This window comes from Lynx rufus, unplaced genomic scaffold, assembly GCF_022079265.1.
Source record: "Lynx rufus isolate CCGP_SWC_20201006 ecotype Redwood Valley unplaced genomic scaffold, mLynRuf1.p SCAF_7, whole genome shotgun sequence".
In the NCBI taxonomy this organism is placed as follows: domain Eukaryota; kingdom Metazoa; phylum Chordata; class Mammalia; order Carnivora; family Felidae; genus Lynx; species Lynx rufus.
In genome coordinates, this window is record NW_025814889.1 from 23,589,290 (window position 1) to 23,615,734 (window position 26,445).

Genomic DNA, 26,445 nt, shown 5'->3' on the forward strand with positions numbered 1-26,445 from the left:
AGGGTCAGATGAATCAGCAGACAAGGGGAATCTTCTCACTGCTGAGAGAGCCCTGAGGCTGGGGGCTGGGGGAAAGGCTAAGAATGGAACAGAACGGAGTACTGAATCAGAGTAGAGAAAAGTGTCTTAAAGGTCCTTCAGTCAGGAGATCTCAGGGTTAGGTACCTATGCTAAGAATGCATATATGAGTAGAACATGACTGTCCAGAGGGCCAGAGTCCTAGCCTGTAAATCCCTACAGAGACTGTGGTGCATCAAGACTGTACATCAAGTCTGCTGTGGCGATGGCAACTTTTCCCCATGAGGCCTGTCAGGTAAAGACTTTGTCATCATCCATGGTTGGCCTGAAAAATGGTATAGAAGAGGAGCTTGCCTCAAGACTCAAAACTAGTGAGTTTTTGAGCTGGACTCAAAACTCAAAACTAATGAGTTTTCCCAGTTTGAAAAAAAGTCATGTAATTGAGAAATAGATAATTTAATAACAATATTTGGAGACTTCAGTACCCTGCTCTCAATAAACTATAGCACACCTAACCAGAAGATCAACAAGGAAATAATATAAATCAGCTGGATCCAGCAGACATCTACAGAATATTCCCCTAAGATCAGGAAGAAGACAGTAATGTCTACCGTTACCACTTCTAATAAACATTGTACCAAAGGCTTTAGCCAGAGCAGTTAGGCAAGAAAATGAAATGAAAAGGCATAGAGGTTATAAAGGAAGAAGTAAAATTATCTCTACTTGCAGATGGCATGAGCTTATATAGAGATAACTCTAAGGAATACACAATAAAACTATTAAATTAACAATTCAGTAGGGTTATGGGATAAAATCAACTTGACTTCCATATTTTCAATGGGCAATCCTAAAATGAAATTAATAAGAAAATTCCATTTAAAATACCACCAAAAATAATAAAATATTTGTGAATAAATTTAATAAAAAGTGCAAGGCTTGTACAGTGAAAACTACAAAACATCATTTACAGAGATTTAAAAAACCTACATACATGGAATTCAGTGATTAGAAAGCTTATTATTAATACGTCAGTACTCTCCAAATTGACCTACAGATTCAATACCATGCCTATAAAAATTCCAGCTATCTTGTTGCTGAATTTCCCATACTGATCTAAAATTTATATGGCAATACAAGAGACCTAGAATATTCAAAACAATTTCAAAAAGAACAACAAAGTTTGAGGAATCATACTTTCTAATTTCCACACTTACTACAAAGTTGCAGTAATCAAGAGATACTGCATAAGTTACTGGCAAAAGGATAGATCAGTGGAATATAAATCAGTGGAACAAATTGAAAGTCTAAATATAAATCCTTACATTTAAGGCCAACTGATTTTTTATAAGGGTGAGAAGACAATTGAATGGAGATAAAGACTTTTCAACAAATGATGCTGGAAGAGCTAAGATATCCACATGCAGAATAATGAAGTCAGATCCCTACCTCACACTGTATAGAAAAATTAACTCAAAATAAATCAAAGATATAAATGTAATCATTAAAACTATAAAACTCTTGGAAAGAAACACAGATATAAATCTTCATGACTCTAGGTTACACAGGGTTCTTAGATATGATACCAAAGCCATAAGATAAAATAGATAAGTTGGATTTCATCAAAATAAAAAACTTTGTGCTGCAAATGATACCATCAAGAAAGTGAAAAGAGTGGGTCCTGGGTGGCTCAGTTGGTTAAGCATCTGATATCAGCTCAGGTCGTGATCTCGCGGTTTGTGGGTTAGTGGGTTCAAGCCCTTCATCAGGCTGTGTTCTGAGTTAGGCTTAGAGCCTGGGGTCTGCTTTGGATTCTGTGTCTCTGTCTCTCTCTCTGTCTCCCCCTCTCTCTCTCTGTCCGTCCCCTCCTTGCTCTCTCTCTCTCTCTATCTCTCTCTCTCAAAAATAAATAAATAAACATTTTTAAAAATTTTTTAAAGAAAGTGAAAAGAAAAAGAATGGGAGAAAATATTTGCAAATCATACATCTAATAAGGGACTTGTATCCAGAATATGTGATGAACTCTTATAACAATAATAAAAAGACAGAAAACCCAATTTAAAAAAGAATAAAGCATCTGAGTAGATTTTTTCCAGAGAATATATACAAATGGGCAATAAGAACATGAAAAGATGCTCAGCATCATTAATCATTAGGGAAATGCAAATCAAAAATTGTAGGACACCATTTCATATCCACTAGGATAGCTGTAAGACAGACAATAGTAAGTGTTGGCAAGGATGTGGAGGAATTGGAAAGCTCGCATATTGCTGGTGGGAATCTAAGACACTGCAAGCCATATTCTAAAACAGTTTGGAATTTCCTCAAAATGTTAAACACAGAGTTACCATATAACAACAATTTCACTACTATGTATATAACCAAGAGAAATGAAAACATGGTCTTACTAAAACTTGTTTGTAAATATTCACATTTTTCACAATAGCCAAAAAGTAGGAATAACCCAAATGTTTATCACCTGATGAATGGATAAACAAAATACAGTATATCCATATAATGGAATATTATTCCTCAATAAAAAGGGATGAGTACTGATATATACTACAGCGTGGATCAACCTTGAAAACATTATGCTGAATCCGAGAAAGCAGTTTATAAAGACCACCTATTGCATAATTCCATTATAGGAATTTTTCAGAATGGGCAAATTTACAGAGACAGAAAGTAGATGGCCCCAAACAGAGGACAAATGGAGAGTGACTGCTACTTGGTATAGGGTTTCTTTGGGGTGGTGAAAATGTTCAAAAATTGATCGTGATAATAGTTGTACAACTCTGTGAACAGAATGAAAAACATTGAATTGGATGGTTATTTAAATGAATGTATGTGATGAAATGTGAATTATTTTGCACTAAAGTTGTTTACAAAACTCACAGCAACTCTTGTTTGAATAATAACAATGTGGCTTATATTGAACTAACCTTACCCCACATAATAATTAGAAACTCTGGACAATATATAAAAACATAACTAATTGAAAGTATTGGAAAACCACCCAAGGCAGGCAGAGACAGGAAGGAATTTAACCTGTGGATAACAGAACTGCACTGGATGCGATCCACGTCATTTGACTTTCCCCTGAGGACACCCCCCAGTTGATGCAGTGGATCCAGGCTAGAACTCAAGCAAACACCTGAAATCTAGTCATGACGTGTTAAAGCATAGATTTCAGTTCTTCTAGAGAAGTTTGAAATTGAGGGGATACACTGTCAAAATGATGGGGCCATAGGAGGGGGATTTGTCAGTCTGAGTCCAATCTGGAGAGAAACTATACAGGAATTTGAACAGTGGGAATTTAGTATGGTTATTAAACTATGGCAGGGGAGTTAAGTATAAAGATATAAAGAGAACTCTAAATGGCATCGTGGGGCTGAGAGAAAGTGCCCAAGAGAAGACAACTTGAAAAGGGGCTCTATCTCCAAGGCAAGAGTTTTGTGTTTGTTTGTTTGTTTGTTTGTTTGTTAAGTTTATTTATTTATTTTTGACAGAGAGAGTGGGGAAGGGGCAGAAAGAGAGAGGCAGAGAGAGAGAATCCCAAGCAGGCTCCGCGTGGTCAGCACAGAGCCTGTAGTTCAAACTCAACAAACCATGAGATCATGACCTGAGCTGAAACCAAAAGTTGGACGCTTAATCAAATGAGCCACCCAGGCCTCTCTCCGCAACCCCACCTCCCTGCAAGGCAGGAGTTTAGACCTTGTTGTAGAAGGTGTTGCTACAGCCTACCAGATGAGAGAAAAATGTACTGGATTACCCAGGAAGTGCTGGTCCACAGTTGCCAGGAAGACAAGGAAGTACCTTGGGGATTCAGGCAAAACAAGACTAAAGGGCAAGCGTGCAGAGAGTAGAGGCTTTGGGAGCCCACTCACAAACTGGGCAGCACTTGGGCATAGATTGCCAGACACAGGAAAGCAAGGCCCAACTGTATGCTGTTTACAAAAGATGCACGTTAGACAGACAAGATGAAAAATAAAATGATTGAAAAAGATATACAAAGCATATGAAAACTGAGTGGCTTTGTTAATAACAGACAAAATAGATTTCAAATAAGGAGATATTAACAGAGGTAAAAAGGTGCATTTCATCATAATGACAAAACTGTCAATTCATCAGGAAGACATGGCAATCCTAAACATAAATTCACATAAATAACAGAACTTTTAAGATACATAAAGTAAAAACAAAACAAAACTAAACAAAACTTAAAAGATGGCTAAATTCACGATCAAGTCATATACTTTTATACTCCTGTCTTGATGAGAAATAATACAACTATACACATACACACAAAAATCAGGTAAGATTGTAAAAGATATAAAAACCTTGGCATAATTGCTATTTATAGAACACTACACTCAACAATGGAAGAATACAAATTCTTTTAAAGTACATGTGAAATATTCATCCAGATAGTCAAATGCTATGCCAAACAGTAAATCTCAATATAGGGGCGACCGGGTGACTCAGTCAGTTGAGCATCCAACTCTTCATTTCTGCTCAGGTCATGATCACAGGGTCCTATGATCAAGCCCTCATTGAACTCCATGCTGAGCATGAGGCCTGCTTAAGATTCTCTCTCTCTCTCTCTCTCTCTCTCTCTCTCTCTCTCTCTCCCTCCCTCCCTCTCTCCCCCCTTCCCCTCTCCCCTGCTTATGTGCTATCTCTTTGTCTCTAAAATATAAATAAATAAATAAATAAATAAATAAATAAATAAATAAATAAAATGGAGATCGTATGATATACATTCTATGACCTCAACTGAGTGAAATAAGTAATTAATAATATAGTAACTTAGAAAGCCTCAAATTGAGAATTAACTGACTAAAAATCCAGTTTGTAAAATAAGGAGATCACAATGAAAACGAGAAAATATGTCAAACTGAATGATAAGGAAAATATAACATATCAAAATTACTTAGATGCAGCCAAAGGCATGCTTATAGGGACATTATAGGATTATATGTTAATGTAGAAACACTATGTAGAAACAAAATATGATTCATGCTTTCACTTTATAAATCTACAGAAAAAACAAATTAAAGCTAACGTAAGTAGAAAAAAAGGAATAATAATGATAAGAAGCTATTAAATAGAAAACAGACAACAATACAGAAAGCTAACAAAACCAAGAGCTAATATTTTATTTTAAAAATAAAGTTGACAGGGGCACCTGGGTGGCTCAGTCGATTGAGCGTCTGACTTCAGCTCAGGTCATGATCTCACAGTTTGTGAGTTTGAGCCCCACATCGGGACCTGTGCTGACAACTCAGAGCCTGGAGCCTGCTTCACATTCTGTGTCTCCCTCTCTCTTGGCCCCTCCCCTGCTTGCACTCTGTCTCTCTTTCTCTCTCTCTCTCTCAAAAATAAATAAACATGAAAATAATTTAAAAAAAATTAAAATAAAGTTGACAAATCTCTAGCAAGACTGATTAAGAAAGAAAAGAATACACTAGTTACCAATATTAGAAATTAAAGAGAAAATATCACTCAAGATCCTACAGACATTAAAATGCTAGAAAGACAATATTAGAGTAAAACTGTATGCCAACAAATTTAAAAACTTAGATGAAGTGTATACATTCTTTGAAGAATACAATTTACCATAATTGACAAAAGATGGAATCAAAAATCTGAATAGGCATGTTCATATTAAATAAAGTAAATTTTTAATAAAAAACTTTTCAAAAAGAAAACTATGGGCCAAGTTGTCTTTATTAGCCCTTTCTATCACAGGTTTTAGAAAGAAAGATTGTCAACCTTACACAACACTTTCAGAAAATAGAAGAGAGAATACTTCCCAATTCATATTATGAGGCTATCATACCCTGATACCAAAACCTGACCAAGATATTATAAGAAAAGCAAATAAACAATAACCCTCATAAATGTAGATTCAAAATTCCTTAACAAAATGTTAGCTAACTGGATCTAGAAATAGATAAAATGATAATACCTCATGGCCAAGTGGTGTTTAGCTCAACAGTTCAAGGTTAGATTTTTAAAAATCAAATATTATAATTCACCATATTAATAGGATAAAAGAGAAAACTTATATGATCATCTAAATTGATGTAGAACATTGAAAAAAATTCAATACCCATGTATAATAAAAACTCTCAGAAAACAAAATAGAACAGTTCTTCCTCAGTTATGATACATGCCATCTATCTAGAAACCATACTTAATAGTGAAATATGTACTTTTTCCTTAAGATCAGGAACTAGAAATGGATATTTATTCAAACGAGCACCATTCAACATCATACTGGAGGTCCTGGCTAATTGAAACAAGGCAAGAAAAAGAAATAAAAGGCTACAAATTGGAAAGGAAGTAGTAATACAGTTTTTATTCATGAACAACATACTTATTTGCATAAAAAAATCTAGAGACAGCTACAACACTAGAACTACTGAACTAAATTCACTAAGTGATTTGGCAAGGCTTTTAGATACAAAGCTAATATACAAAAATCAGTTGTTTCTATACACAGAAGCAAACAATGAGAAAGTGAAGAATTTTATTTTTATTATTTTTTTTATATATATGAAATTTATTGACAAATTGGTTTCCATACAACACCCAGTGCTCATCCCAAAAGGTGCCCTCCTCAATACCCATCACCCACCCTCCCCTCCCTCCCACCCCCCATCAACCCTCAGTTTGTTCTCAGTTTTTAACAGTCTCTTATGCTTTGGCTCTCTCCCACTCTAACCTCTTTTTTTTTTTTTTCCTTCCCCTCCCCCATGGGTTCCTGTTAAGTTTCTCAGGATCCACATAAGAGTGAAACCATATGGTATCTGTCTTTCTCTGTATGGCTTATTTCACTTAGCATCACACTCTCCAGTTCCATCCACGTTGCTACAAAAGGCCATATTTCATTTTTTCTCATTGCCACGTAGTATTCCATTGTGTATATAAACCACAATTTCTTTATCCATTCATCAGTTGATGGACATTTATGGAAAGAATTTTAAATTACATTTACTGTAGCATCTAAAAGCACCGAGTACTTATAAATAAATGTATCAAAAATGTGCAAGACAACTACACTGGAAACTACAAAATATTAACAAAAGAAAATAACACCTAATAAGTGGAAGAATGTATGAAGTCCATACATTAAATAAGTGAATGTTTTCTTCCAATTACTCTGTCGAACCATTGCACTTGTAATCAAACTCCAGTAGGCTTTTCTTGTAGAAATTGGCAAGTTGATCCTAAAATTTATATACAAAAGCAAAAGGTCTAGACTAGTCAAATCGATATGTAGAAAGAACAAAGCTTATACTATCAGATTTCAAGAGTTGCTTTAAAACTACAGGACTCAAGACAGTATTAATTGGACTATGGGTAGATGAATAGATCAGTCAGACAAAATAAAGTAGCCAGAAATAGATCCATACATATAAGGTCACTGGATTTCTTCCCTTTTTTTTTTTAATGTTTATTTATTTTTGAGAGAGAAAGACAAAGCATGAGAGGGGGAGGGACAGAGAGAGAGGGAGACACAGAATCCAAAGTAGCCTCCAGGATCTGCCTGTCAGCACAGAGCCTGACGTGGGGCTCAAACTCATGAACAGTGAGATCATGACCTGAGCCAAAGTCAGATGCTTAACTGACTGAGTCACCCAAGCGCCCCTAAGGCCATTGGATTTCTTTCCAAAGGACTCAAGGCAATTCAACATGGAAAGAAAAGTCTTTTCAACAAACAGTTCTAAAATAACTGGATAAATATGTGGGGGGAAATGATGGCAATCTTGGGGTAGGTAACAGTTTCCATGGGAGAACACACCAATCACTGAACATAAAAAGAAAGGATAACTTGGAATTTATGAAAGTTTAAAACTTCTGGTCCTCAGAACGCATCTTTAGTAGGCCTTCCATTGCTGTGAGGGGAAGGTGGAAGCTGCAGTGGTGGTTACCATGGCTACTCAGGCATTGCCTTCACTTGTAATTTGTTATTTTACTAGTTCACACAAGTAGAAAGTAGAAGCATCATGGAAGGGTGCCTGATACCAAAAAATGCCAAAACATTGTGGTGAAACACATAAACACCATGGTAGCTGTGTTGCGGAGGTTGTGATGGGGTTAAACAGAACATAGGAAGCTGCTTATCGTCCTTGGCCTAGTGACTGCTCTGATGGGGACAAGCCATCCTTCATTCCTTCATTCCTGGCCCATGGAAGCTGGGCCTGATCTTTTCCTTTCATTGGTCCCCTCTCTGTTTTACATTCTACCTCCCAGATCTGCCTCCCAGATCTACCTCCCATCTTCTCCCCATGTTTGTTTGTTTGTTTGTTTGTTTTTCTTGATCCTCTCTAATAATTGGCAAATGACCAAAAGTAGTTTTCAAACACTTTTGTCTTACTTTCCCACCAATTTGATTTAGACCAAATAATAACAAGCCGAAAACAACAAAAGGAACCCTACTGGCCCTTCTTACCTAACAGCGTCAGTATGACGCCACAAAAAAAGTCTAGTTTTATCGCACTCACACATGATCCGTGCTTTTTGCCCCTCCAACCTAGCCCTTTTAGGGTGCAACAGGAGAGTCAGGAGATTAGGGGGGGTAACCAGGATCTCTCTTGGACCTCTGTGATGAGCCAGAGTGGAACTGTAGCTGTGTAGCTTCTAAAATGAGATTATACCTGTGAAAAAATTTCTTAAGATTCTGAAGCCTTTCCCCGTATATGGGAGTATTGTAATGCCAGTGTGAAACCACGTACTGCACCAAAAATGTGATAGTCGTTCATCTCCAAAGAATACATGCTTCATGATCCCATTTCTGTAGAGTTCAAAAACAGCCCAAACTGACCTGTGGTCATGAAAGGTTATTACAGATGCAGAATGCACAGAACCTAGCACCTGACTAGACACTGCGGAAAGATAGGCCCATCTGATAGCCCTTTGAAGCTTTTATGAAGTGTCCTTGCCCCCGCTCTGACCCTCACTACCCCCACCCCACCCCCACAGACAGCATGCTGCAAGAGCACGCTATTGCTATTGAGTCAGCAGCAAGCAGGAAAGGTTAAAAAAACCTAAAGAGCGCTCCTCAGCTATCCAGATAAATAAGCACATATGCCGAGAAAAATATGCACGCTAAAGTTCTGTTTAAGGTCTTGCTTAAACTCAGCAATTTTGATGTGACCGTACCCCTGGAGAGAGAAGACATCTTCACGTGAAGCAGTTGGAAGCAGGCCAAGCATCTGCTCCTCTTCGTCTCAGTCTCTCTCTGCCTCTCCCTTCAGTATCTCCTCCTGCATCAGTGCCAAACTCTTCCATCTCTGTGCCAGCTCTCTCTGGCATCCGAGAGCCTGCGTCACCGGGATCTTCCCATCCAAGCAGTAGACCGTGTCCTGACCCGTGTCTTCCCTTCTGCTTTCCATCAAAACTTCCCCATCCTGTGCCTATTCCTTTAAGAATTCTTTTGTCCAGGGGCGGCTGGGTGGCTCAGTCGGTTAAGTGTCTGACTCTTGATTCGGGCTCAGGTCATGATCTCACAGGCTGACAGCACAGAGCTTGCTTGGGATTCTCTCTCTCCTCTCTCTGCCCCTCCCCAGCTCATGCGTGCTCCAAACCAACCAGCCAACAGACAAACAAACTTTAAAATAAAAGAAAAAGAAAACCAGAATTGTTCTGTCCGAAGTGGCTTTCAGTTAGTTATCATCACTCTAATCCTTTCAGATAAATTTTGATAAGGATCTTTTGAAGATACAGAGAATGATTCTAATGGCCGGTATCTTAAGCATTGTGACAACCTGCAAGAAAAATATTTTTAAATAATTTATCTTTTTATTGAAGACTTTAAAATTATGTGATTTATCACACATCCTTATGAGAACACAGTAGCAAATCTAGCAAAAGTTATTCCTCCTCCTTCCTTGTGACTTGGACATATTCTTGGGCCTCCAAATCTATCTTAGTGCATTTAGGTTGTTAAACCTAAAGAGGCAGCTGAATTTAGAGCTGTTGATTCCTAACTGAAAAACCTTCTCATTCATTCACTCGGTAAGCAAAAATGAACATACTTCCAGTGGAGAGAGATCTAAAAATGGTATTTTTATGCAATGTAATATGTTCCATGATATAGATATGAGCCCAGAGAAAGAGGCTACTACCTATGAAATATAAGAAAGGCTACAGAAACAAGTAAATATTTGTTCTCTGGAATAAAGAGTAGGGAAGTAGCTGGGTGAAAAGGGGGAAAGAATGTTCTAGAGTTGACGGCGCAAATACAGACACAGAGTTATGAAAGTCTGTGCTCACTTGGGTCTGCAAAATTGCATGTGGCTAGCACATGGATATGTTGTTAGATGGTATTGGAAGAGAAGACTAATAAGGAATTGTGGAGAGGAGCACCTGGGCGGCTCAGTCGGTTAAGTGTCTGACTTCGGCTCAGGTCATGATCTCATGGTTTGTGAGTTCGAGCCCCACATTGGGCTCTGTTCTGACAGCATCGGGCTTCTGTGTCTCCCTCTCTCTCTGCCCCTCCTCTGCTCACACTCTGTCTCTGTCTCTCTCAAAAATAAAATTAACGTTAAAAAAAATTTTAAAAAAAGAATTGTGAAGACAAACAAGAAGGGGAATTTGTATACCACTACAAACAGGTACACTTTAATAATAAAACAGGAAGCCAAAAGTGGTTTCTAAGCAAGGATGAGATATTATCAGATTTGTATTTTGGATAGAAAACTTCTAACAAAATTTGGAGTATAATTTCCATTCACTGAGGTAAAGATGTCCTCAAGGTAGCACGGATGAAGGAGGAAATTAGGATTAAACACAAGTAGTATTCTTAGACTAAACATCTTTTTTCCATGGCCTGGAGCCTGTGGCATATAGTTCAAAAGACAGCTCTTCCAGGTGATACCGTATTCCACGTGATCCAGCACATGGCCGTGTATATCGCCTCCAGTCTGAGAAAGACCAGAGGTGAAAGACAATGAAGTTGAGGAACTTCAAGGTGAAGTTTGGGTGTGCAGAAGTGCAGAGGGTAGAGTGGGAGTTGTGGAAGAAAGTTCTGTGTGTGTGAAACAACGTGGAGTTCAGTTCTTGTGGAGACAAGGGCGGAGGAGGGGGGTTATTGCAAGAATTTCAAAGAGAGAAGGTGTATGTGTAAATATAGAACATTTATCTGAAGAACACTGACTCTGAAATACTTAGGTTGTGGGGCAATTAGTCACTTGATTTTCACCAATAAGGAAATGCAAGTTTGGGAGACCAAACAACTTTTCATTAAAATGGAGAGAGAATTGGGGTGCCTGGCTGGCTCAGTTGATTAACCATCCAACTCTTGATTTCAGCTCAGGTCATGATCTCACGGTTCATGAGATAAAGCCCCGCATTGGACTCTGTGCTGATGGTGTGGAGCCTGCTTGGGATTCTCTCTCTCTCTCTCTCTCTCTCTCTCTCTCTCTCTCTCTTTCTCTCTCTCTCTGCCCATGTGTGTTCTGTCTATAAACAAACAAACAAACTTAAAAAAAAAAGGAGGGGGAACATTCTTTGAAAATGTTAACAGTTTAGAGTAATTCCACCTTTGACATGTTTAAATTACTGTCATCTTGGGCAGGTCTTTTAACCTCCTAAGTATCTCAGTTTGGGAAAGAAATAATCAGGTATTTAATAAACAGTAAAAATCCCATGTACAGATTTATTTTTATTATTGGTAATGACTGTGTGTTAAACAGAGTACTCCAGGACAGGAAAGTGAATACAAGGAGGATTGAAAATATACGGAGAACACCCATTTGTTATTGCTTACTGACAAATGCTGAAGAGCTTTTATGGCATCCTACAGTTAAACTTAGATTTTTATTTTCAGCTCCTTTATTTAGAGCTGAGTTATAAGAATGTGTCCTCTCCAAGAGGGGTGAGGCAATGAATGACTCAGACTGAATCAGGCTGGCTAAGCAGTTCCCTCACCATAGTGATCTGATATTTTTTATGTCACTTTGCCATTGACAGAGAATTTATAAGGATCAGGTAGAATCACTCAATGCTCACTTTAAAGAGAAATGAAAACAGTTTGGAATCAATCTTTAAGGAATCAATCATATATATATATATATATATATATATATATATATATGAAACAATTACACTCCTCTAGTGGACATAGTGCTTTCACATACATTTTTCCCATCCCATGGAGGTGAGAGAAAAGGGATTATTAGCTCAGCTTTCTAGGTGAGAAAGGAGATGGTCAGAATGATGTGCTGAAGGCCATGCAGCTGGTAAGCGGCAGAGCAGTCCCTTGGGTCTTCAAATACTGTAATCTTTCCACTGTGTGCCTCTGCTTCTCAAGAAACACATGCACATTTCTGCCTGGGGTTTGAGAGTTGGTCATGGCAATGGTGAAGGCACACTTATGACTGACAGGCCAATTCTGACTCTGGGTTGTGACTGCAGCTTGAATAATTACTTTTTCAGACTTTTAGTGAGGTTGTGGTTCATGGACCCTAATGTTTTATATTCTGCACACTTTATTCAACAAATTTGGAACAATCTTTGAACTATAAACAGAAAGACGGTTTTTCCCATGAATGGTCTATGCAAGACTGTCAATGAAAAGGATGACCCATAAAGCTAAGGTAAACAAATGGGCGTGGCCAAGGGACAGGGGCCACCTGAGGACCGGAAAGGGCACATTGATCAAGTTTTTATATATTCTTTTCTTGGCTTTAAAAAAGTTTTGGTTATTAAGCATCTTATTATATATTGTGTCACTTTATCATTTTTTTCTCTTCTCAAAATGCTGTACTTCAGTCCTTTTTGTGTGTGCAAACTCTTTTGCACCTTGTAACTGTATTGAGGTCTGGGGGTTTTAAGATATTCCCATTTCTCTTCTGTCATTTTTCTGTATCTTTCCATCTTCATTTAATGTCATAGATATTACATATTGTACCTTCTCCACTTCGCTCTCTCATCCGGATGTTTAGAAACAGCCTCCCACACCCCGGAGGCGAGGTTTACCTGCAGCCTCCCTGAAACCAGTTTCAAGTAAGGCATCCTCGTGGATGACAAACTCAGGGTTCGACTGCAGGCAGAGTGGCCACTTTGCCCTGACTCCAACGGTGAAAGAGCTGTGCAGTGTCCTCCCAAGAACCTGTGTGTGTGTGTGTGTGTGTGTGTGTGTGTGTGTGCATGTGTGTGTGTGTGTGTGTGTGTGTGTGTGTCACAGACTGGGTGGCAAAGACTGGTAAAGCTGTCAGGACAAACATGAGATTCTTTCCTTAAAATGTTAAAATAAAGATTTATAGTGATTACAGTGAATGTCAGAAATCTTTTTATGCATTTTCTCATTCCTGTATTATAAAAGTAATATATCTTCATTGCAAAAAAAAAAAAATCAACTAGTACCAAAGGATGTAAATTCAATAGTAAAAATCCCCCTCTCCCTGCCTCTTCCAATCCACCCACCCCAAAGGTAAATAATCTTAATAGTTAATTGTGTGCCTCCATATATTCCTTTTTACCCATATACGAACAGAAGCATATTTTTATCACGGTTCTGCAACTTTCTTTTCATTCAAACGGTTTCTCTTAAAGATGTTTTTGTAGCAACAGAGTCAGCCATTTAATTATTTTAAACTTCTTTGTTTTCCATTTTGTATGTATGTAACATGAATTATAAATTTAAGCCATCCCCTCTGGGTAGACAATATTTTCAATGTTTTTGCTATTGTGAATAATGCTTTAGTGAATATTGGACATAAATATTTGCATATTTTGTATGCATGTATATGTAGGACATTTTTTTAGAAATGGAATTCTTACTGTATTTTATTAATTTTTGGACACTTTCTTCACCCCTCCCTAGTCTTGGTCTGAACCGTGGCTACACCAGCTCCATGTGTGCTTTGCTTCTGGGCTATAAACGAAATCAGCAGCTCTTAACCCTTGTTAAATTAAAACTACCTAAGAGCATTTTTTAAAATTCAGATTATTCAAACTGTGCCCTGAAACTCCTAACTCAAAGTTTCCACAAGGGAACCCTGGGCTTTTCCATGGTTTTACACGATAGGTGATTCTAATGTTGACTCAGAGTTGAAGACCATTGAATTGGTTCCTGGCTTCCAAATTTTCCCTTGATGATGCCTGTCTCTTCTCTCAGACTCAGTAGTTCAGTCTCTGTGATGTCACTCTTTTCTTTCACAATTTTCTTCATGAATCATTCTGCTTTTGGTTTTCAGCACTCATTTTCCCATTTGTTTCTTTGTTTGCTTTTTGGGTTTTTTTAAAATGTTTATTCATTTCTTGAGAGAGAGAGAGAGAGAGAGAGAGAGAGAGAGAGAGACCGCGAGTAGGGCAGGGGCAGAGAGAGAGGGAGACACAGAATCCGAAGCAGGCTCCAGACTCTGAGCTCTCAGCACAGAGCCCAACGCAGGGCTCGAACCCATGAACCATGAAATCATAACCTGAGCTGAAGTCAGATGCTTAACCAACTGAGCCACCCAGGCTCCCCATTTTCCCATTTGTTAATTGCATTCTGATCTTTAGTTATATTTTCCATTTCTTTTTACTTGAAAATTACTTTTACCATATAAACATTATTCAGTTTAACCGCTCCATGTTTGCTACACTAAACAAGCTGGTCGAAGTTCTTGGTGACCAGGCATTCTACAGTATCCAGCCTCTATCAAAGGCCCCTATCTTTAACTTATTACTCTTTCCTACATGATGGCAGGCAGCGAGACATCATGATAATGAGCTTGTGCTATAGACTCGGGCCAGGTTTAAACCCAGCTCTGTCACTTACTAGCTGTGTGACCTTGTCCAAATTCCTCAACTTTTCTGTCCATCAGCTTCCCCATGTGTAAAGTGGAAATGTTAATAATGCCCACCTTAAAGGATTTGTGTAAGGAACAAGTAAGTTGTTTCATGTAGAGCACCTTAAAAGTAATTGGAACATAGAAAGCACTCATTAGATGCTGTTATTGTTATTATCCATCTCCCATCTCCCTTCGAAAAGATTATGAGACAGACCTCTGAGAGGCTTCTCTCTCTTTGGATGCATGTTTCTGCTTCTTTGGTTTCTTCATCTGGTTATATGTTGCCATCTGCTTTCCATCTTGCAGAATTTTGTTGATATCTGTCATCTGTTGGCATTTCTACTCATCCTCTCTTTGGTCTTGACTGTTGTAACATCATCAACTAGAGTTTCCAGAAGTAGCAGACATACACATGTTCAATCTGCCAGGTTTAACTTGAAGTTTGCATTCTTTCTTAGTCACAATTTAAACATAGACATAAATACTTGAAAAGATTCAAATTATTTCTCCCAAACCACCCTGACCATATTTTTCTCATTGTTTAAAAATATTCCAAACAAAAAAGTTGTTTCTCCACAGCTTCTAGTCATGAGCTATGTGCAACAATCCCAGAATTACGAACTTAACAATGAATTGGACTCCATGGAGAGGCAGCCTTGGTAGAATCCTTTTCATCTTTTAAAGAGTTCTCCTTTAAAATTATTTTTCATATAACCCTTTCTCTAAGTGCATGTTCTAGTTATGTAATGGCTTTTGATTCCATACTCTTCTTACATCATTCACTTTGAAAATAACAGCATTTCTGATGATTTAAAAGTAGGGTTGCCTAAGGGGCGCCTGGGTGGCTCAGTCAGTTGGGCGTCGGACTTCGGCTCAAGGTCTGTGAGTTCGAGCCCTGCGTCGGGCTCTGTGCTGACAGCCGAGAGCCTGGAGCCTGCTTCAGATTCTGTGTCTCCTTCTCTCTCTGCCCCTCCCCCACTCATGCTCTGTCTCTGTGTCCAAAATAAATAAACATTTAAAAAATATGTATTAAAAATAAAAGTAGGGTTGCCTAGGGGCGCCTGGGTGGCGCAGTCGGTTAAGCGTCCGACTTCAGCCAGGTCACGATCTCGCGGTCCGTGAGTTCGAGCCCCGCGTCGGGCTCTGGGCTGATGGCTCAGAGCCTGGAGCCTGTTTCCGATTCTGTGTCTCCCTCTCTCTCTGCCCCTCCCCCGTTCATGCTCTGTCTCTCTCTGTCCCAAAAATAAATAAACGTTGAAAAAAAAAATAAAAAAAAAAAAAAGTAGGGTTGCCTTTTGTGGTAGATAGCTTCTAAGATAGCCCCAGTGATTCTTGCTTCCTGGTATTCACAGCCTGTGCATCTCCCTCTGTTTAACTAACCTGTTTTTAATCAATAAAACACATCAATGTGAAACGAAGAATGTCGCTTCCATGATGAGGCTACAAAGATTATTACATCTATCTTGCAAACAGACTCTTTCTTGCTGGCTTCAGTGAATCAAATTACTATGTTGGAGAGGTCCATATGGCAAGGAACTGGGAGTGGCTTCCCACCAAAAGCCAGCTCAGGGCCCCACTTTCTTCAGCCCTCAAGGAACCAAATTTTGTCAACAACCACATGAGCTTAGAAACGTGAGCCCTCAGATGAGATCCCAGCCCTGATTAATACTTTAATTGTAGTCTTATGAGAGACCCTGAAACCAGCAATGCTTAGATTGCTAACCCACAGATACCGTGAGATAGTAGATATGTGTTGTTTTAAGGTGCTAAGTTTATTGAATTTGTTATATCAATAGGTAACAGATATACCTGGCTTTCCCTGCCTTCACCAATCATGCTAATAGCTCTGCTACTGCTTTAAGAACATAGTTTGCTTTATGTGTTTCTTTCTCATTCTGCATATACTACATTCTCAACTCCACAGTATTCAGAAGCTTCTTCTCTGTTAGTATTTGAAGATATATGTACAAGAGGATTAAACACATTTTTGACTGAAATGTGACAAATATCAAAAGTAATTCTTACGTTAATAGTAAAACTGGCATTTGCCATTTATCTGTGGTTTATTAAGTGATTCTATAGATACTATAGGATTTTGCTTTATCTTCATTAAACTGTTGAGGAAACTGAATTCCACAGAACTTAAGGGATTTGTTCTAGGTTACATGTCTAATTAGTGGTAGAGCCCAGACTGGCATTTATGGCAGCCAACTCCAAATTCCTTCTTTTTATTCATTGCTCTAGGCTGCAGAACTCCTTCCACTTGACTGGTAGGCAACTCATACATTTGCACTATTTTACAGATGAGAATTTTCATATTTAAAGTTTTGTGTCTCATCAGATCTATTCTCCTGCCTCATATATATTTTACTTAAGCTAATTAATTCATCTCACGTGTGTGTGCGTGTGTGTGTGTGTGTGTTTATTTTTATTTAGCTCTAAACCAGGTGTATCATTCTGCCAGCAATCACAGCAAAAATTCATAGGATACATGCTGCATATATTTTATATTCTGAATTAAATAAAGTCCCCCAATGTCTAATGGCCTCTCATTACCATTCTGTTTACCAATTCTTGTACTATTCTTTGTCCATTATAAAAAAAAACTGAATATGAAAATCATTGATCATATTTAGAGCTCATTTGTTCCTGAACCTGTTCATTCTCAGGAGGTATATTTTTTACCTCTCTGCCAATGTATCAGATAAACTATACCTTTCTTATTGTTAAATTTTAGGAGAGGATCTGGAAAGCTTAACTTTATGCTCCCATTATCTGCATGGATTCAACTAAAAGATTCAGCTATCTCGTGTTGTCTTACCATTTATTAATAAGCTTACATTTATTAAGAGATACTGGAATAGTTTTTTACTTAAATTAACCTTTTTTTCTAGTTATAGAAAATTTTTAAAATACTGAGAAGTATGTGCATACTTAATACTAAAACCAGAGACCCACTGGCAACATTGTTAAGTTCATAAGATACTTAGATTGACATACATACACACACATAAGTGTATATATTTGTATTTACTCAAAACCAACCCTTAATAAATATTGACAATAAGGTTTTCAACTGGAGCCTAACAAGAGTTTATGACCATTTCAGAGAATATACATTTTTTTTCATAGTGACAAAATGGTTTAACTGTAATACTTTGGTCATAATCTCACCATTCCGCTCATGTGTATGTTTAGTGTATGTGTAGTGTATGTTTTTCTCAGAGGAACATACAGTTCACTCCTAAGAGCATCAGGAGAGAAAATAGGAAGCAGAACCATAGCTTTAGATTTTTTGTTTCTTTGTTTTTGCTTTTTTGATAATTGCAGAAAACATAATTTTGGGATGGACTTCTTAATAGGAGCAAACAATACAATTCATTTCCCCCACTGGCTTTTATGGGTACCCCTTCATGCCCTGCTTTGTGGAACAAATTAAGGGTGTTAAAGGTAATAAGCGGGGAGTAGATATACTATCATTTATGTAGACGTATGTGTGTGTGTATATATTCATTTATAAAAATAAATATTAAGCATGATCAGTATCATACCTAAACTCTATATTTTATGTGCCGCTTGTTTTTTCACTTAAATCCCAAGAACTTCACTGTATTCATTAATATTTTTGAGAACTTGATTATTAAGGATGGTATAGTCTTCTCTTCATGCACCTTAATTTACTTTTGACCAGAAACTTATTCCTTTTGAACACATAAACTGAGGTTATAAAAGCTTAAGACAAAGATAGTCATTTGTTTCTATGTTTACTGTTGGGATGGAGTATCTCCACAAAGTGCCTTTTCTTGTGGAGAGATAGGAAAACAGACTCGGGAGGCTCTCTGTTCCCTCTCGCAGCATCCTCTCTCAGTGTTCTTCCTTCCACCTTGCCTGTGCTTTCCCTTAGACAGCTAAGTATCACATATCTGAGTGCCGCATCCTGGCAGTTCTAATCGGTGAATGGATGGAGAAGAGGGCAGCCGATGGGGGAGAAGTGGTCATGGACTAGAAGGCTGCAGGACTGGCTGAGGCGGAAATAGTCCTCGCACAGTGAGGACACAACCAAGGGCATTTTAATTTGTTTGTATCGTTTAGTAAAAGCCTCTGGGGCCACAGAATTAGACCCTGACAAGGAGTAGGAATGAAAATCTTTCCCTGTTATTTTTGGGCTTTCAGATCTTATTCTGGTTCAGAGGATGAGGCATGTGATGTTTTATTTAAAAGGTGTGCTTGTTAATTCGATACCATCTACCAGGCAGTGAGTAGAATCACCAGTGAGACTTTGGGATCTTGTCATCTTTGCCTTTAGTTTTTACAGCTGTGACCCTTCTAATTTCTTTTTATATTTTGAAGGGTATTATACTGGAGATTTTAGAGGGGCTGTGTCAGGCATACATATCTCATCTGCTATCACAATAACCCCAAAATGTTACTTCTCTACATTTTAAATATTTAAAAGTCATATATATATATATATATATATATATATATATATATATATATAATGTTTTACTATATTAATTTATTCTTCCTTTACTGCTTTGAAGTAATAGGAGCCAAATGCAAAGTAATAAGTTCAAGACCACGGTTGTGTAAAGACATAATCACAGCCATAGTGCCTTTCATTTGTGTGGTAATTGCAGCAGTGTAAAGTTGTATTAAGTAGTTTTTATTTTTTTGTCATTTGGATCCAACTTTAGATAATTACACATTCACAAGGCATACATTTTCATCCTAAATATTTCCTGTGTGTGGAATCATATCTCTTGCCAAATATAGAAAAAATGATTTTAGAACACACTCAAGGAACTTTGAATCTACTTATTTTATAAAGCAAATCCTGTATAAAAGTGCTTCAATATATGTAGTTCCACTCACACGATTCGTTCCCAGCCTCCTACTTCAAAAGATAGCAATTGCAGTTGGATTAAGTACTAGGATTTAATATTAGATATTTCCAAGTGTTACCTTGCAGACTGTCCTCCGTCAAGATATCAGCTTTATCCTTTACTTGTTTGGTAAGGAGTGTTGGGAGAGAGTAAACTGGAGAAGGTTGAGTAGCCCTGGAAAATATTTGACTAGCCAGACTTTTCCTTGGACAAAGCAGAAGGAAATTGTAGAAGTGGCAGAGAGAGCCCTTAAAGCTTTAGAAGTCCTTCACATCCTCATCAAAGGACAACTTCATCAACAAAACTCCTGTCATTGGCACCTGTTACTCTCCCATTACCGAGTAATCTTTTTCTTTCTTCTGTAAATAAAACGATTCACACACACCTACTAACACAGACACCAAAGCATGTTGCACCTCGTTCACCTATATGACTAGTTTAATTCACAACCAATTTCACTGGACTGAAGCAAATAACACTGGACGAGTCAATTAGGAAAGTAGAACTACTGTGTCCCAGGCTGTTAGGAAGCTGTTGCCCAGATCCTTAAAATATCAGGCCTAAAACCAGAGCTTCACACATTTTACTCTCAGGACCCTGGGAAGAGCACTGGGTTGTGCAAGCTTCTGACCATTTTACCTTCTCAGCAGTCCTCTTCCGAAAGCGCTGGGCCTCACACCTACTGAGCTGACACAGCAGAGTTTAATTTTCTGTCTCTGATATTGCGTCTGTATTTGCAAAAGAAAGTTATTCTATTTAAAAATGTTCTTCTATTTTGTGCCTGTTTGGAAAGGCTGATATTTCTTTTCTCTTGTGGTTCTCTTTTCTTCCCCCATTAGCTGTGTTCAGTATCCAAAGAGTATAGGCAATCAAGCTGACTTCAAAACTAGCTAAAAAAAAAAATTTGTATTTGATGATATGGGTGAATAATCTATATAGATTTGTTTGTAATGAGGGGAAGACTTGGAAGGCCATTTCCAAAACAGCGGTGCTTTTTTTTTAAGTTTATTTATTTATTTTGAGGGAGAGAGAGAGAGAGGCAGGGAGTGAGGGAGAGAGAGAATTCCAAGCAGGCTGCACGTTGTCAGCGCAGAGCCCGATGTGGGGTTTGAGCTCACAAACCATGAGATCATGACTTGAGCCAAAACCAAGGGTCGGACGCTTCACCGACTGAGCCACCCAGGGGCCCCAACAGTAGTGCTTTTTAAAAACACAATGCCTAGAGTATCCCACTCTGAAAAATCTTCCAGTGTTGAAGAACCAAGTCCTTAAAATATACAGAGGTGTCTTTTTCTCTCACCCTACCCTTCTAAACCTACTTCACATTTATACCCTGTGCTCATTCATCCAGCAATTATGCATGGTCTTCGGTCCTTAGGTTACTCAAGGACAAAAGTGGTACTCTTATGTCCTGCTTCTCACACACCAAGTATCTTTATATCTACCATTATCCTCTAGTACTGGAAAGAATATGCAGAAAGTTTTCTCATGAAATATGTACTTTGAAAATATACCTCAGACAGTTCTTCTAGTAGAGGAACTTTGTATGGATTCTGGTTTGAAAACATACTATTTTTGATAACCATGGGAAAATTAGTTAACCCCATCAAACTTAAGTCTCTTTATCTTTACAATGAGAATAGTAAAGTATATCTTGGAAGGAATATATCTATCATACTAACAGTGTGTGGGAGGCATGGGGAGCTATTATTATTGCTACATGAAATGGCAGCTATTTGTATTATCATCATCATTCATAAAGTCTTCAGCTCAGGGGCTTAGATTTTCTCCATTTCTTCTGTTATGAAGGTTTTTATAATATGTGTCAATAACTCAGAATTTGGGAAGGGGTATCTATAATATTTTTTAATCCATACATTTATATACATTGTATTTAACAAGAAAAAGAGAAATACTGGGATTTGAAAGACATTGAAACTTCCTAGTCTTTCTTTTTTCTCTTTTCTTTTCTTTTCTTTTCTTTTTTCTTTTCTTTTCTTTTTTCTTCTCTTTTCTTCTCTTCTCTTTTCTTTTCTCTTCTTTCTTTCTTCCTTTTTTCCTTTCTTTCTTTTTCTTTCTTTTCTTTCTTTCTTTCTTTCTTTCTTTCTTTCTTTCTTTCTCATTATAGAATATATTAACTACTAAAAAGCTAGATCTGGGTGGGATGTTGAGAACTGACACTCAGTGCATCAAAAAATAAACTTATTATCTTTTCTCCCTCCTTACTTCCCCTTTCCTTCCCTCCCTTCCTTTCTTAAATCTCATTCATTCCACATACATTTAAGGCTCACATACCATCGCCAGATAGGATACCAAGGAATGAGTATGTAATCATGAGTAAGATAGTTACGATCCCTGCCCTCATACAATTTACAAACTAGCAAGTAGACACATTTAACAAATGAATTACAGAAATAATTATATCAAAGTAGAGTTGGTGAGTGCAATGAAGAAAAGCTCAGAATTCAGCACAAGTAACTAATGTGCAGAAGATGAAAATCCAACTCAGTCTGGGGAGCGCCAATCCAGGAAGGATAAAGTGGGGGTGGGAGGTTTCTAAGCAGAGTTAACATAGTTTTACCCAGACTCATGCATCTTCTTTTTTATCTGTTTCCTTTCAAACACAACCATCCTCCCAGTCACCCAAGCTTAAAATCTTCACATTATTTTTGATACTTTATTCTCTTTTGCCTCAACAAATAATCAGCTGCCCAATTTTCGTGAATCAGCGTGTTCTTTCCTCTATTCTCTTGAATGCCTGAATTCCCATCCTCACGACAGTAGTTATATCCTTCTTTACCATTTTCCTACAGCTGTATGTTTTCTTTCATTCAACACATATTTATGAGCACTTTCTGTGTGCCAGCACTGCTAGTGACGTTACGACAGAATTGAACGTGATAAACATGGTTGTCACAAAGCCTACAAATCGAATTCAGTGCTGTGGATCTGGTGCTATAGTCAAGTAGGGGCAGTGTGCTGAGCGCACAGGGAAGGTCTCCTCTTTCTAGAAGGAGAGAGATTTAGACTGAAGCCCGTAGGGTGAGTAAGAATAAGCCACGCACAGGTGAGGCAGTTGGATTGTCTAAGGAGCATCCAGTCAGAAGGGAGAGCAGATGCAAGAATTGGGGGGCTGGCATAGGTGAAAGTACTGATGTTAAATAGAGGTAACTGGTGTCTATCATCCTAAATAATTTAGACTTTTTCATAAGAGCCCTGGGAGCCACTGAAATGTTCTATGCAGGAGAGTTAAGGCAGCAGAAGCATCTGGGGACTGGAACAAAGGGGGATGCTGAAATAAGATACAGGAACAGGAAAAAGTTTGGTGAGGAAGATGATGAATCCATTTTGTGTTGTTTTGTTTTTCTCCCAACTGGCCCTCTCACCTTCAGTATCTTCCCCTTACATAGCATCCAACCCTCATGCATGCTGCTGCCAGATTAACTCCCTGGAACACGCTTCTGATCTCAATTTAAAGAAGTTTAATGACATGTCTGCTCAGGGAATAAAATCTGAATTCCTCACTCTTTTATTCAAAGCTGGTTCCATCTCTGTTTTAAAGCTTGATTTTTAGTGTTGCCCTTTATGTCTTCCTGGCTGTAAGCATATACTCTGTGCTCTTGAAGCTCTCCCACAACTGTGCCTTTGTCTTGGGCTCCCTCCCCCTTTCCTATTCGCTTACATACTTAAACCCTCTCCCCCTCAGGTTGTTGCTCAGGATAACTTCACTTGTTTCCACTGAGAGTAATTTGCCTTTTCTCTGAATCCTCAATATGATTCGATTCACAGTATTCTAGCATTTGTCACCTCCCCCATGTGGTAGAACTACTTAGAGAGGCAAGATGTGAACCCTGGAACTCAACTGCCTGGATTCAGATCCTAGCTCTGACATTTCCTGGCTTGTGACATTGAGCGCATCTCTTAAATTCTCTATGTGTCATTCCTCCTCTGTAAAATAACGTTCCTACTATGTAAGGTATTGTGGAGATTAAATAAGTAAATACTGTAAAAATGCTTAATTTCATGTCTAGCAATAGTGCTGTGTAAACATTTGGTATCATCATGCCATTATTTTTATCATTTACACGTAACATCCACTCTTCTAAACTATAACCTGATAACCTAATGCACATTGGATTTATCCTTATGACTTCTAAATCACTTACTGCCTCACACAGAGTAAATAAATAGTGAATTGTGAGTTAGAATCACAATGATTAGTGAATTGTAATTGGACTTTTCAAATACTTTATTTTGTATATAATATTTTCTTTGTTAAATTGACTAAAATAATCATTGACCAAACATTTAACATATTTAAATTTTCTGTGTGTGAAACACATGGAATATATGGAAAAGCATGCCTTTTCTGATTTTACATTGATTCAGGGAGACCTCCCCCCATACAGTTAACTACAGTATAAGATAAAATAAAAAAGTATACAGTCAAAATGTGATAAGGGGAATTCAGAGAGAGTGGGTGGAACAATCAGAAAAGAATTCACTGAGATAAGATATAATTATACTGCAGTGAGAATGGTCACTTTTAGAACAAAGCATGCATAAATCAACTCTCCTAATGGTATTAGCCAAAGTTTATCGAATGCTCAATGTAGCAGGCACTATGTTTATCACATTCAAACTTCAAAACAGTACCACCTAGAAGTATTAGTGTTGTGTTCATTTTAAAGATGGGAAAACTGAGGCATAGCAAGGCACTGTTAAGTAATTTGTCGAAGCCACACGACTAGTAAGGAAGAGAACCAGGATTGGAACCCAGGGAGACTGGATTCAGAACCTGTGTTTCTCTACTACAAAATTAGGAGTTCTACTTCACTATTGCTGAACCATTTCTAACAATATATTTTATTAAGTTCAACAGAATTTCACTTTCTATGATTTTTAAGCTTATACCTCATCTGTAGATATTGAAAAAATTGACTATTATTCTTTCATTTATTTCTGACCGACTCAATCTCTCATTAATTCTTCCTCTAATTCTTCATCTGTGAAATAAGAGTTGGAAGCTATAACAGTAGTTCCTGAATAATTCAAGAGCAATTTTTTCCTTCAAAATAAAAAGATTTGCAAACTTTTATATTACATTGGTCACCTTTGCTTATTCATTCCCTTATCCATTACTTGGTGTGCAATGGAAAACTTTGCAATAAGTCACAGGATTTTTCAGCTTCCAAGAATCTACTGTGCTAGAATAATCTTTAGAACCATTTCTAGTGGAAACATTTGAGCTTTTGTATATTCTAGACTTTAGGTCTCCCTCTCTCTCTCTCTCTGTCTCTAGTTTCTCATGTGTCATTTCTCTGTGCCATTAGAAGGAACACATGTGATCCCCTAATCCCTTAATCTTCTATCAAGTTTTCTCTATTTGTTTTTTTTCCTCCTAAATTTTCACTTCTTCCTAAGGCTCAGATTCCTGACTAAACAATACAGCCTCTTTTGCAGAACTTATAATTACTATAAGGAACTATTATGTGTAAAGGAACTATTTGTGTAAAGGAACTATTTCTAAAATATGTGAGCTAAATAAAACTTAGAATATGCATTTACAGAATTTTAACTTGTTTTGTGAAAATAATCCATAAAAGAACTGTTTTTTATGTATCAATTTTTGGATGACTCCAAATACTTTCCTGGTATATTGAATTTTAAAATAACATCTTTATCTCTATCCTCAGCGTAGACCTAGTAAATTAGAATATTAAAGGCAAATACCACATATACACAAAGCAACATTATCTCAGGGCCACACCTATTTTTACCTTCCTTTGATTTCTTCATAATACCAGCCTTTTTCCCACTCCTTGAGAATGTAATTCTAATGATATTGGAAGTACTTAGTTTAATATCTTCATATGGTAGAACTACTTGGGAAATACCAGCAGAGAGTTATAGGTAATGCCATTCTTGGCCCTGCTGGAGAGTGGGGCTTCATTTGTAAGATATCAGTGAGAAGATGTCAGCACCCACCCCATGTCCCCCAGCCATGCTTTATGTTTCCCAATATTTACATCTTTAGGATAGAAAAATGTAAAATAACACTCAGGGTCTTAGGGGTGAGTATTTGAGGAGTTTTTCTGTTATGATGACCTTGTTTTCGGCAAAATCAGTTCAGGCCAGCTGCTCTAACATCAAAGTCTACATTTTTCTCAACAGCATTTATTCTTTGGATTGCTTAAGTGGGGCCAAACCAATTCCTATTCTATGAGGGCTTGTTCAAAACCAAAATACCAGTAGCGTATGAAAGGTAGCACATACAGTGCCTTGCACATGCCTTTTGACCACCCCCTGGAAGTGGCCACGTGTTCTTTGTATCCCACTGAACCTGCACAGATGCTCAGACAGCACCTGTGCTACGTTAATACAACTCCTCACCTCCAGGTCTCTCTTTTTCTTGTTAGCCTTTGTGTCTACAGCTTCTAGTAGAGTGTCTGGCTCCTGGTAAATGCTTCATTAATATTTACTCGATGAAAACTCTGGAGTGAGAAGAGAGGAGTCAGTGAAGCAATTGAGCCAAGTACTAAGTGGAGAAAGTACTACAGAGTGGGAGATTGATTGGGGAGTACAGTACAGGCTAATCCTCTCAGGGCTAGTTCAGACTGGGGAAAGGTACTGCCGGAAGTGTGGAGGTGGGAATCAGCAAGGCTCCAGCGAAGTATCATAATGGAGGCCAGCCTGGCTGGCCCTCTGGGGAAATAAAGAGCGTTAGGTTTGAATGTACCACAGGCTTAGAGACA

At 37.9% G+C, this 26,445-nt stretch overlaps 1 protein-coding gene across 1 annotated transcript in view; it reads left to right on the forward strand.

The window, feature by feature from the left end:
• GPR158 (G protein-coupled receptor 158) overlaps positions 1 to 26,445 on the forward strand; it is a 425,672-nt gene that overhangs the window by 342,433 nt on the left and 56,794 nt on the right. The window lies entirely within an intron of this gene.